The sequence below is a fragment of the Tamandua tetradactyla genome, chromosome X (genome assembly GCF_023851605.1).
Source record: "Tamandua tetradactyla isolate mTamTet1 chromosome X, mTamTet1.pri, whole genome shotgun sequence".
Taxonomy (NCBI): Eukaryota; Metazoa; Chordata; class Mammalia; order Pilosa; family Myrmecophagidae; genus Tamandua; species Tamandua tetradactyla.
In genome coordinates, this window is record NC_135353.1 from 172,603,640 (window position 1) to 172,614,893 (window position 11,254).

At 42.0% G+C, this 11,254-nt stretch overlaps 1 long non-coding RNA gene across 1 annotated transcript in view; it reads right to left on the reverse strand.

Moving 5' to 3' along the window:
• The window catches only part of LOC143671494 (uncharacterized), a 32,024-nt gene extending 29,047 nt beyond the window's left edge, over window positions 1-2,977 (reverse strand). The window contains exons 1-2 of the long non-coding RNA XR_013169574.1: window positions 2,921-2,977; window positions 493-552 (exon numbers count right to left, since the gene is read on the reverse strand). This is a non-coding gene — a long non-coding RNA (uncharacterized LOC143671494). The remainder of the gene's footprint in view (window positions 1-492; window positions 553-2,920) is intronic.
• Window positions 2,978-11,254: the final 8,277 nt, after the last annotated feature.

An 11,254-nucleotide genomic window follows, 5' to 3' on the forward strand; every position in this document is an offset into this window, starting at 1 on the left:
TATGTGATGATGTTAAGAATTACTGAGTGCATATGTAGAACGGTATGATTTCTAAATGTTGTGTTAATTTCTTTTTTTTTTTCTTTCCGTTAATAAAAAAAAAAAAATTAATGACATCAATGAAATAACCTGCACAGACTCTTGAGCATCGGAGGTCTGCAAAATGCGTGCTTTCTGCACCATTTCATACATTCATACTACCTAGATAATAACAGGGATGCCTTCTGGCATCATCGGAGCCAAAATAATAATATATAATAAAATAATAATAATTCACCAGCATCTAATCCCGGGTGCTAGTTAGCAGGAGAAGTGGACTCCTTGCAAAATAGTCGATATGTATTTAAAAAAAAAAAAGGTCAGTATTGGAAGACGATGGTAGAATTTCAAGAACAAAACTATAAAGTGGTTCCAAACGCTTTTGAACTGTATGATAATTCTCCTTATACTTACTTCCACTTTGAACTGTATGATAATTCTCCTTATAATTACTTTCACCCTGCCCGATACTCCCTTGCTGATTCACGCGTGGACCCAATACTTGGGGTGTTCCTGTTGGAAAATAACGGGAGCGCTTTAGGAACACTAGGGCGTCTTGCATGCATGGTCCACGAATACAGTTAGAACACTGAAATTCTGAAAGAAGCTACAGTGTATAGGCATTGGCTCTTGATTGTTTCTACAGAGTCGCATTATTCGGTGAAAAATCGTGTCGCTAACATGCATCGGAAACAAGGACGTCTTTCTGGAGTGGTCCATGAAAGCACTGAAATTCCCAAATGAAGCTGCAGTTTATAGGCACTGACCCTTGATCTTTTCTACAGAGTCCCACTGTTCAGTTAAAAATCATGTCAGCAGCATGCATCAGAAAGCTTGAAAGCCTCAATTGTAAAGAAAACCCGTTCATCTTTGTTCCCGGAAGCTGCTCGTCTGGTTCTCAAAGCAAGAAGCTCACAGCTCCCTGAAATGAAGATGGCTGATGCTCTGTGGTCATCAACCTCAGATGACAGAGGTGGTTGTAAAACTCACTCACCAAAATCAAGACACAAAGACCTCAACGTTTGGTGGTGTGCTCTACTCTGCAATGTGCTTTTAGGCATCCCCTTTTCATACAGCTTCACTTTGGTCACAATGAAAAGGTCTTCTCACCCTCGTGACTCAACTCACATGTCCCTTGTACCCAGGCCCATTAAAAAATTAATGACATTAATGAAATAACCTGCGCAGACTCTTGAGCATTGCAGGTCTGGAAAATGCGTGCTTTCTGCACCATTTCATACATTGATACCGGGCAACTGTTCATTCACATTTGATTCAGGATGGAATGTAACTTGGGAAGAAATGCATGGATTTCATTCTCAAAGTCTTTCTTTCTTCCTAGGAAACTGGAAATCCATGCCAAGCACCAGAGATTTCATGTCTCAGAGTAGATTCTCTTCTGGTGTCTTTGAAATAAACACCAGAAGTCTTTATTTCTGGAGCCAGACAGAGTGGTCTGCAAAGTTCAGGGTACTTGGCAGGAGATTTGTGGGCTGAACCAAGTGATGGGTTTCAGTTCTAAGGAAGGGTAGGGACGCTGCATCTCCACATGTCCTGTCCTGGCTGGACCTGAGCTCTACCATCCTCTGTGACCCTCTCCTCCCTCACCTAAAACCAGCACCTCCCTGAACTCTTTCCTGCAGATGTGAGCAGGGGCTGGGGGATGCTGGAGCATTGAAGTAGCTGAGAGAAGCATTTCCATCTCTATCTTCTCAGAGATGAATGGATAGAAAGACCACATGGAACATAAACTTCAGAGGGTGATATCTCGTGAGAAACATGAAACGGGCGTCCCACAATTGAGGGCTTCCCCTTGTTTGGGTTTCTCACATCAATCTCAGTAGACTCCCTTCTGTGCTTCTGAATTTCATTGCCAAACAGAATGATTAACAAAAAAAGCAGAGCAAATCCACTACAGGTGGGATTATGGTTTTAGTCACACCTTCAGAAGACAAACAGGACTACTGCGAAATAGCATCTGACCCTTTCCTCCTACTTTTGAAAGGTTATGTCTTGTGATTATGGACACAGGAGAGAGAAGTGCATGGAAGACCCTCCGGGAATCTTCCAGGGGCAAGTCCAAGCAGGAAGAAAGCCAGGTGTCTCAACGGTGATGCAAGAGCTGAGGGAGGTATGGCACCATCACGGCTGAGAAACGTAAGTCAAAGGGGAATGTAGAAAACTCAACCAAAATGTAGTAGGCATGGGAAGACGGGAGGAGAGGATATCTGGCCAAATCTGTCCCTTGTCTGGTTGGACGAGACAAAGTGGGTTATGGAGTCTAGAAAAGTGATGACACCCACACAACCTCTTGAGAGAATCAGGGGGACTAGAAAGGAGAAAGTAAGGTGCCCATTATTTACATTTTCTTCAGCATTCATCCGTCTGAACACATGCTTTTCACGCTGAGGGAGTCGAGGGACTGGGGACCCTTCCATCTCAGAGAGGTGTTTAGAATGGCATAAGATGGGACATGAGGGCCAACTCCGAGCTGTGAAATCATATTTTAGGAATTGAAGCAAGGGAGTCCTAAGATAGTCCTTCGAACAGGAAAGCAAAAATCGACAGGATCCCCAAATTATCAACAAACAAACAAAATAAGCAACGACAAGAAAGGAACTGTCTTCCTAGATAATAACAGGGATGCCTTCTGGCATCATCGGAGACAAAATAATAATGATATAATAAAATAATAATAATTCACCAGCACCCTCATTACCGGGTCCTAGTTAGCCGGAGAAGTGGACTCCTTGCAAAATAGTCGATATGTATTAAAAAAAAAAAAAGTCAGTATTGGACGATGATGGTAGAATTTCAAGAACAAAACTATAAAGTGGTTCCAAACGCTTTTGAACTGTATGATAATTCTCCTTATACTTACCTCCAACCTGCTGGATGCTCCCTTTCTGATTCCCGCGTGGACCCAGTACTTGGGGTGCTCCTGTTGGAAAATAACGTGAGCACTTTAGGAAAACAAGGACGTCTTTCTGGAGGGGTCCACAAATACACTGAAATTCCCAAATGTAGCTGCAGTTTATAGGCACTGACCCTTGATCTTTTCTACAGAGTCCCACTGTTCAGTTAAAAATCATGTCAGCAGCATGCATCAGAAAGCTCCAAAGCCTCAAGTGTAAAAAAAAAAAACAAAAAAACAAAAAGTAACCCGTTCATCTTTGTTTCGGAAGGCTATGTCTCGTGGTTATGGACCCAGGAGAGAGAAATGCATGGGAGGCCCTCCAGGAACCTTCCAGGGGCCAGTCCAAGCATGAAGAAAGCCAGGTGTCTCAGGGGTGATGCCAGAATTCTTACTTCCAATGTTAGCATTTCCAGCCAGCGGGGGATAGAGGGGCCTCTGCCTGGAGTTCACGCCTGTGGGGAAAATAACATTGCGATCTTAGAAAATACATACGGCCTTAAATTAAGACCGTTCAAGGAACTATAGATTTTATATTTTGTTCACATTTGCTGCTCATGATGTTTACCGAGGACCATTGTCTGGTTGGAAATCACTTGTCCACTATAAGGAAAAGCCTACCTATAAACATTAAAGGAACAAAGCAAAAACACTTTCAGGGTTGTTCTTAGAAGCTGGTGTTCATGAGGAGAAAATGGCATAGCTGCGGGCAATTAGAGCACCCCACGTGGTTCAAAAGGGAAAGCTTTGAAGAATCTTCCGTGATTATTTTATGCTAGCACAAAACATCCTGCTATCATGTTCAAAGAGCTTTCACTAAAAGCTCAATTTCTTATCCTTTTAAGCACAGCAGCTTAATTCACTAGAGTAATGCTTTTGATGATAAAAAAAGAAAGAGAAAAAGTCCATTAAGTCATTGCTTCTTTTTTGAATTTGCAATTATTTTTCCTTTTCAAAATAGGGAAAGCTGACACCCCTTTTCTAAGCCTCATTCCTCAGAGGGAAAGACTAAAACACTTCTCTAAGTTGGAGGGACTGCCTCTCCTAATTGGTTTTAGAAGCTTCCTAACATAACTATATGCCTTTAAGCAATACAGAGTTTGATATATTTTTTAATTGGCATTTATATTTATCTGTATTCTCCTTGCTTCTTTCTTTTAGCTCACTATTATACTTTTGACATTTATTCTTACTGATATATGTTTGTTTATAGCGACAGCTCCATTGTATCCATTTGCCACCATTAGGTATTTGATGAGCATTTAGCGTTACTGTTTTTTTTTTTGCACTTCACGAATTATGCTGTAACCAACTTTTTCACACTTTTCTTGTTATGCATACATGGGTGAGCATTTTCTGGAAGCAGAATTTGTGGGTCATAAATATGGTAATATTCCGTTTCCCCTAAGCATTGCCTCATTGCTTCTCCAGCTAATTTTACGGAATTTTCAAGTACCAGCAATCTGGGAGAGCTCAGGGATCGAAAGTGGAGACATGTCATTGCAAGTACTAGTTTTTATCTTTCAATTCATCAGTAAATGACTCATAACCAAAGAAGGCTCTTCCTAGCAGAGAGGAAAATAAGGACACAGCTTAGTCGGGGGACAAAAGAGGCTGTGGTTACCCTAATTCTTTGCAACACTACCTATAATTGCTCTATATGATTATTAACTTTACATAAACATTAATGTATTTATATAATTATTAAATACAGGTTATTTGCAGAGTACTGCGCCCAATCTTTATAAACACATCGTGTGCATAAAAATCATCCTTATTCTCTTTTTTGTCCATTAGACCAGGTTCGTCAGTGGGAGTAACCAAATCTTTACTCTTAATAAGATTTTTCATCTGCCAGTACTGATACTTCTGGGGAAAGTTTTGTTAGGCTCTCCCACTGTGAATTTTCAATTTCATGAAATTGCATGAATTTTTAACGTACTCGGGGTGTCCTCTCATCGTTAAGTGGTAAATCTCTTTATCCCCAGGAACCACTTCAGCTTTGAAGGTGGTGTTGTCTATTAACCTTCTTTCACCTAATATTTACCTTGTGTATCTTTTTCTAGTTCCACTTTCTCTGTTGCATTATATTTTAGAGCCTTCTCTTGTAAGTCACATGTAAATTGCTTCTAAATCCCTTTATCCAATCCGTCTTTCAATAGATTGGTAGAGTCACTTCACATCTAGTGTCATAAACGGTTCATCATTTCCACTGCTGAGCATTAACTGGTTCATTATTTCTTCTTAATTCTTTCTTGACTTCCTACCATTTATCTTCATTTTCTTGTCCCTCACTAATTTTGAAATTCTACATTCAATTTCTATTTTGAACAAGCATAGTTGAGCTTAAAATTGTCAACATTCAGCATTATTGGTTTGTACCCCCTGCGTGTTGCCTAGTATTTCATTTGGGAATTTAATTCCTTCTTGTCATTAACGAGAAATTAGACCGTGAGTTTTTAGAATTCAATATTCGTTTGGTTTCACCAACAACCTTTTTTTTTTTTTTTTTTTTTTTTTAGTTTTCACTGCATTTTGCCTCTCACTATGCCCTCTTGGGTTTGGATTTCTTCTTACTGAAAACATGGGTTGGTAACCCTGTCAGCAAGCGTGGCAGAGGTCTTCACTGAGAATTTCTGTATATGCCATCATCACTCTGAGGCGGTAACTTAGCTGCATCTTCTATTCTTGGCTCGCAGTTTTCATTCCCACAACCCCTTTATACTCGTCCTTCCTTTGCTTTTTGTCAGCTATGATTGTTGGTGGGAACTCTGCTGTTCATTTGGACGACATTTTTTTAGTTTAACTTGAAGATTGTTAATATGCTGCTTCCCACATGAACACAAAAAACTATACACACGCAGCCACACATGCACACACATAAAACTGCACATCTGTATATGCATGCAAATACAAGCACACACAATTATACCTGCACATAACTACAATTGGGCACACAACTTTATGTGCATGCACACACAAACACACAAATATGCATATACAGAACTACACATGCACACACAACTATACATGTGTGCACACGACAACATGCAAATATATACACACACAACTCCATGTTTGCAAGCATAAACCCACACATCTGTACATGCACACACAAACACACAGAAAAAGACATGCACAGAACTACAGTTGGGCACACAACTTTATGTGCATGCACACACAAACACACAAATATGCATACACAGAACTACACATGCACACATCATCTGTACATGCATGCACACACACAAATATATATGCACATAACTACAATTGGCACACAGTTTTATGTGCATGCACACACAAACACACAAAAATGCATACACAGAACTACACATGCACACACAACTATACATGTGTGCACATGACAACATGCAAATATATACACATACAACTACACGTGGACACACATAAACCCACGCATTTGTACATTCACACACAAACACACAGAAATATACATGCACAGAACTACACATGTGCACACAACTTTACACACATGTACACACAAACACACGCAAATACAACATACAAAGAAGTACACATGGGCACACATCTATACACACATGCACACACACAAATGTATATGCACAGAGCTATAATTGCACACACAACTATGCATGTGTGCATGCATACACATTGAAATACATACACATGCAACTACACATGAACACATCTGTACACATGCACACACACAAATATACATGCACAGAATTGCACATGTGCACACATCTGTACATGCATACACACAACCATACATGCATACACATACACACCCATCTATACACATAAACACATGCAAATATATACACACAAATATACAGGCACACACATCTATACATATACACTCATGCATGCACCCAACTATACATGCACACATGTACACACATCTGTACACATACACACACCACACACATGCACACGCAGGCATCTGCTAAGAGCCTCCTCTTACCAAGCACTGCTCTGGGGCTGAGCCATGTTTTCTGTCCCCCAAAAGGATGGGGCTCCAAGCCTTTCACTAGGACAATGGGTTAAGTCCCAACAGGAAGATCTCGTCTCTAACTTGTCACATGAAAGATATATTAAAAAGTGAGAGCTTGGGGTGGCACCCCAAAGTCACAGCCAGCAGGCACCCAGAGAAACCCCTCAGGGCAGAGGTGTCTGGACCCCTTGTCATGGGGGGGGCTGACAGGGGCCAACCTCACCCATGCAAATCCTCAGGGAAGAGCAGGATTGCCATGAAATTCATATTCATTTCCCACCGGAAAAGAGCAAATGCATTTGTTTTTCTGCTCCTCCAAAAGTCAGAATAGACGTGTGTCTAACAGTGGGATAAACTCTTAGTCACTTCAACGACTTTCAACGTTTACCTCTTCCTTATTGGAAAGATGGGTCTCAAGAGGTAGTGAGCTCCCCATCAGGGCCCATGGAAGCAAGGGCCACAGCAGCCGACGAGCTTGTGTGTGTTCGGGGAGGGCATCCGAGCTGAGTGGGGTTAAGGGGACGTCATTTGGGAAAGTCCGGTCTGGTGAGCTCCGAGACAAGCACAGCTGCCGTCTTCCACTCCACACTGCCAGCAACGAAACAGCCAGCTTTCCCTTCAGAATGTGGGACAGTGTCCAGCTGCTCCTTTCAAACTTCTTCAAATGACAAGTCACAACTTCCCCACTGGCCCTCTGGTAGAAGCCGAGAGGTGCAGAGGCTGCTTTCATGCAGTATATATTTCATATTCTATTATATCCAATCTTATAAAGTCTTTATATTAATCATACACTGTATCTTATATGGTCTTCATATATTGTATAATATATTCTATTCTATTCTATTCGGTTCTATTCTATTCTATTCCATAGTCATCATAACCCAGAAACCCTGACTTAAAGGTAAAAAATTTCAGCGATAGGTAACAAAAGCATCCCTGTTCATAATATTTGGCATGCATGCTTTCTAAATATCATACCCCCAATAAGGCATTCTATGGAAATTATGCATATATACATTTCCATAATACACACTTACGCATATATATACATATACACAATACATACACTTAAGATGGTGAGATTCAAAGTAGTCCATTCAAGTTTAAAAACGGTTTAAAATAGAGAAGCAGTGGAAAGTATTCTTAAGTGGTTAATGTGTTTGTATATATATGTACGAAATATATATTATGCTAAAAGATATGGAATATAACAATCATTTAACCATTTTCTTGTGGGTAATTCAGTGGCATTAAATACAACGAGAATGTTGTATGACTTTCACCACTAATTCCAGAATATTTGCAAACAAAAACCCCCAGACCCATTAGCAGTCGCTGCCCATCCCCTCCCCGCCTTCCTCACACCTGGTACCCTCTCATCTGCTTTCTGTCACTATGGATTTGCCTATTCTGGGCTTTTATAGAAATGAAATCATGCAATCTATGGCCTTTTGTGGCTGGTTTCCTTCATTCACCTAATGTTTTCAAAGCCCATTGAAACATTGTAACCTGCTTCAACGCTTCATTCCTTTTAATGACTGAGTAACATGCCAATTGCATGGCTAGACCACATTTTATCTGTCCATTTATCTGTCGATGGACATTGAGCTGTCCTCATCTTTTGGCTATTGTGAATAAAGCTGGTTTGAACACTGGTGTACAAATATTTCCTTTAAGTCCCTAGATTTCAGTTTCTTTGTATACCTGGAAGTAGAATTGCAGGGTCCTATGGTAACTCTATATTTAACTTTTTGAAGAATCACCTAATGATTTTCCACAGTAGCTGCACCATTTTATATTCTCACCAGCTAAACCTGAAGGTTCCATTTTCCCCGCATCCTCTCCAACACTTGTTATTCTATTTTTTTTTTAATTATAGCCATCCTAGCAATTGTGACATGGACACCCAAAGTGGCTTTGATATTTCCTCTCATGATTGTTTGCTTTTAACACTGGCTAAATATGCCTTTACTTGCTCCTCGCTTTAATACAACCCACACTCTTGTAAAAGAGTCTCACTTGCCCTCCAAAAATATTTGGAGGAGCTTTGCCTCTGTTTTGCCCAGTTAAAAGGGTATTCACCTGAATTTGGCTTCTTGGTGGGCTCTGTGAGCAAAGAGAAAAAATAGATTAATGAGCATTGAGGATTGATAAGCAGTTCAAAGAAAGAAACATGAATATCCTGATGGAAAATAATGAAAAGAATTCTTTCCCTCATGCAAAAATAAATAAACAACATGAGGATAAATTCCATTTAGTATTCAGAAAAAAAGAAAGCATGCACTAAAGAGATGTGATGAGATGGTTGGGGCCAGTTTCATTAGCAGAGGCCATTTCAGCAAAGATTTGCAGGAGGTGAGGAAGCAAAGAAGGCAGAATGAGCTGAGAGCATGCAAGGTAAGCTGAGCTCGTGCAAGGCAGGGGGTGGGTACGTGGTAGCACTGAGAACCAGAAAGAATGTCAGCATGACTGGATGGCAGTGAAGGAGGCTGCCCATTGCAGGAAGAGAAAGAAAGAAAAGATGGAGGGGGCTTCCAGAAAGATACCTTCTCTTGTCTGCTCTTTCATGCACACATGTGTTCACTCAACAAACATTTATGAACGCTTTATGTTGTGCCAGGGATGATACAAAATGGGGGAAATCCATAGCTTTAGGCATGATTGCAGTACCTTGACGTGGGCAGTTGTCAAATGTGGATATCAGGTATGGGGTGCTCAGGCTGCAGAGATCGTCTGCTCTGCTAGGTGTGGGGTGGGGTGCAGGTGGCATGCAAGGACAGCAAGAGCTGAGGAGAACACTACAGAGGAAGTGGACTCTGACCATGCCGGGCAAGTTGGAAACTGTTGCAACACATGTCAGCAAGTTTTCAAATCAATGTAACTCTTTAAATTATCTTGTATGGGAGCCTACAGACCTGCCTCCTTTTTAATAGCTGCAGGATGTTGCATTCAGGCATTTTCCACTTTAATGACCCATCCTCCACTGTTGAGTCCTTAGGCTGAATTTCCGTGGACCTGACCCAACACCCTTCAAAGCTAGCAGCCTTGCACATGTGCCAGCCTGACAAAGAGAAACAGCCTCTGGGCGTCAAAGTGTGTCACTAGATTATTCTTTTGCGACAACAATCATTTCATAGCAATCGGGCAAAGGATGGCTTTATATAATTTTTTTATTGTTGTTATTTCCCTTTCTCTTCCTTTGCTTCAGTTTCTTTCTCTAGTGTCAGAACCCAAGAACTCTTCCTTACAGGAGGTGAGCATTTATTTCTCTTAAAAAAAAATATGCTAATCTCGTACCTGTTTCCCAAACGAAGCCCTTTCCTCTCTCCCACGCACCCGGTCCTTATTTCCCCATGGTATGAAATCTCATTCTGATCTCGTTGTGCATCCAGGTGGGACCCACTGAAGGAAAAGGGCAGATACAGGGCACTTTCACCCTGTAAGGACCATGAAAGGAGAAAGACGGCACCGGCTTCGGGTCGGTCAGGGAACCTACCGGTTCTGGGAGCGTGGTTGGGTGTCTCCTCTTTCCAGCGCTGCTTTGGCAAGCGCCGCACACTGGTTTGGCTTCAGCCACAGGAATTCATTGTCTCACACCTTTGGAGACCACAAGTCTCAAACCTGGGTCTCGACAGGTCATGCTTTCTCCCGGAGTCTGCAGCATTCCCGGGACTGGTTCACCATCATCCTTGGATTCTTTCGCTTGCATCTCTGCCTCTGCGCCAGCATCCCTCTCCCCTTGGGTCTAGACCTCTGATTTCCACCACCTCCTGGCTTCCACTGCCTGCCTCTGAATTCTCTTTGGTCCCTTGGATCCAGCCTCCTTCAATGTGGCCTTGTCCGAAAAGTTTCTCCAAAGGTCCTACTGATAAATGAGTCTACGCCCTGCCTGATAGCATCTTCCAGGACCCTGATGACAAACGGTTGCGCCCATCCCAGGACCGGCAGCTGGTACCTGAACATGCCTTTCGTGGGGGGGCGTGATTCAGTCCCCGACAGCAGGGTTGGGTTGGTTGCGGTAAGGAAGTGGGACGAGGGCAGCCCCGGCAGAGCCGAGCAAGCGAGGGTGGAGAGCTGAGGCTTAAGATGACCAGAGAACTCCAGCATATCCACAGACCACATTCCTCATGCAAAGCATCATCTCCAAACACCAGCAAGCTTGTACCAAGGACCGGCTTCACTGCACAAGCACCCGGAGCCATGGCCTGACCCAACCCCAAAGCTACTTGCTTCTCAGCTTATCCTTGAGCTGAAAAAACAAAGGTCCCTGAAATACCAGCTCTCACCTGGGTCATCGAGTGCATCTACCAAATCAAAGTCTC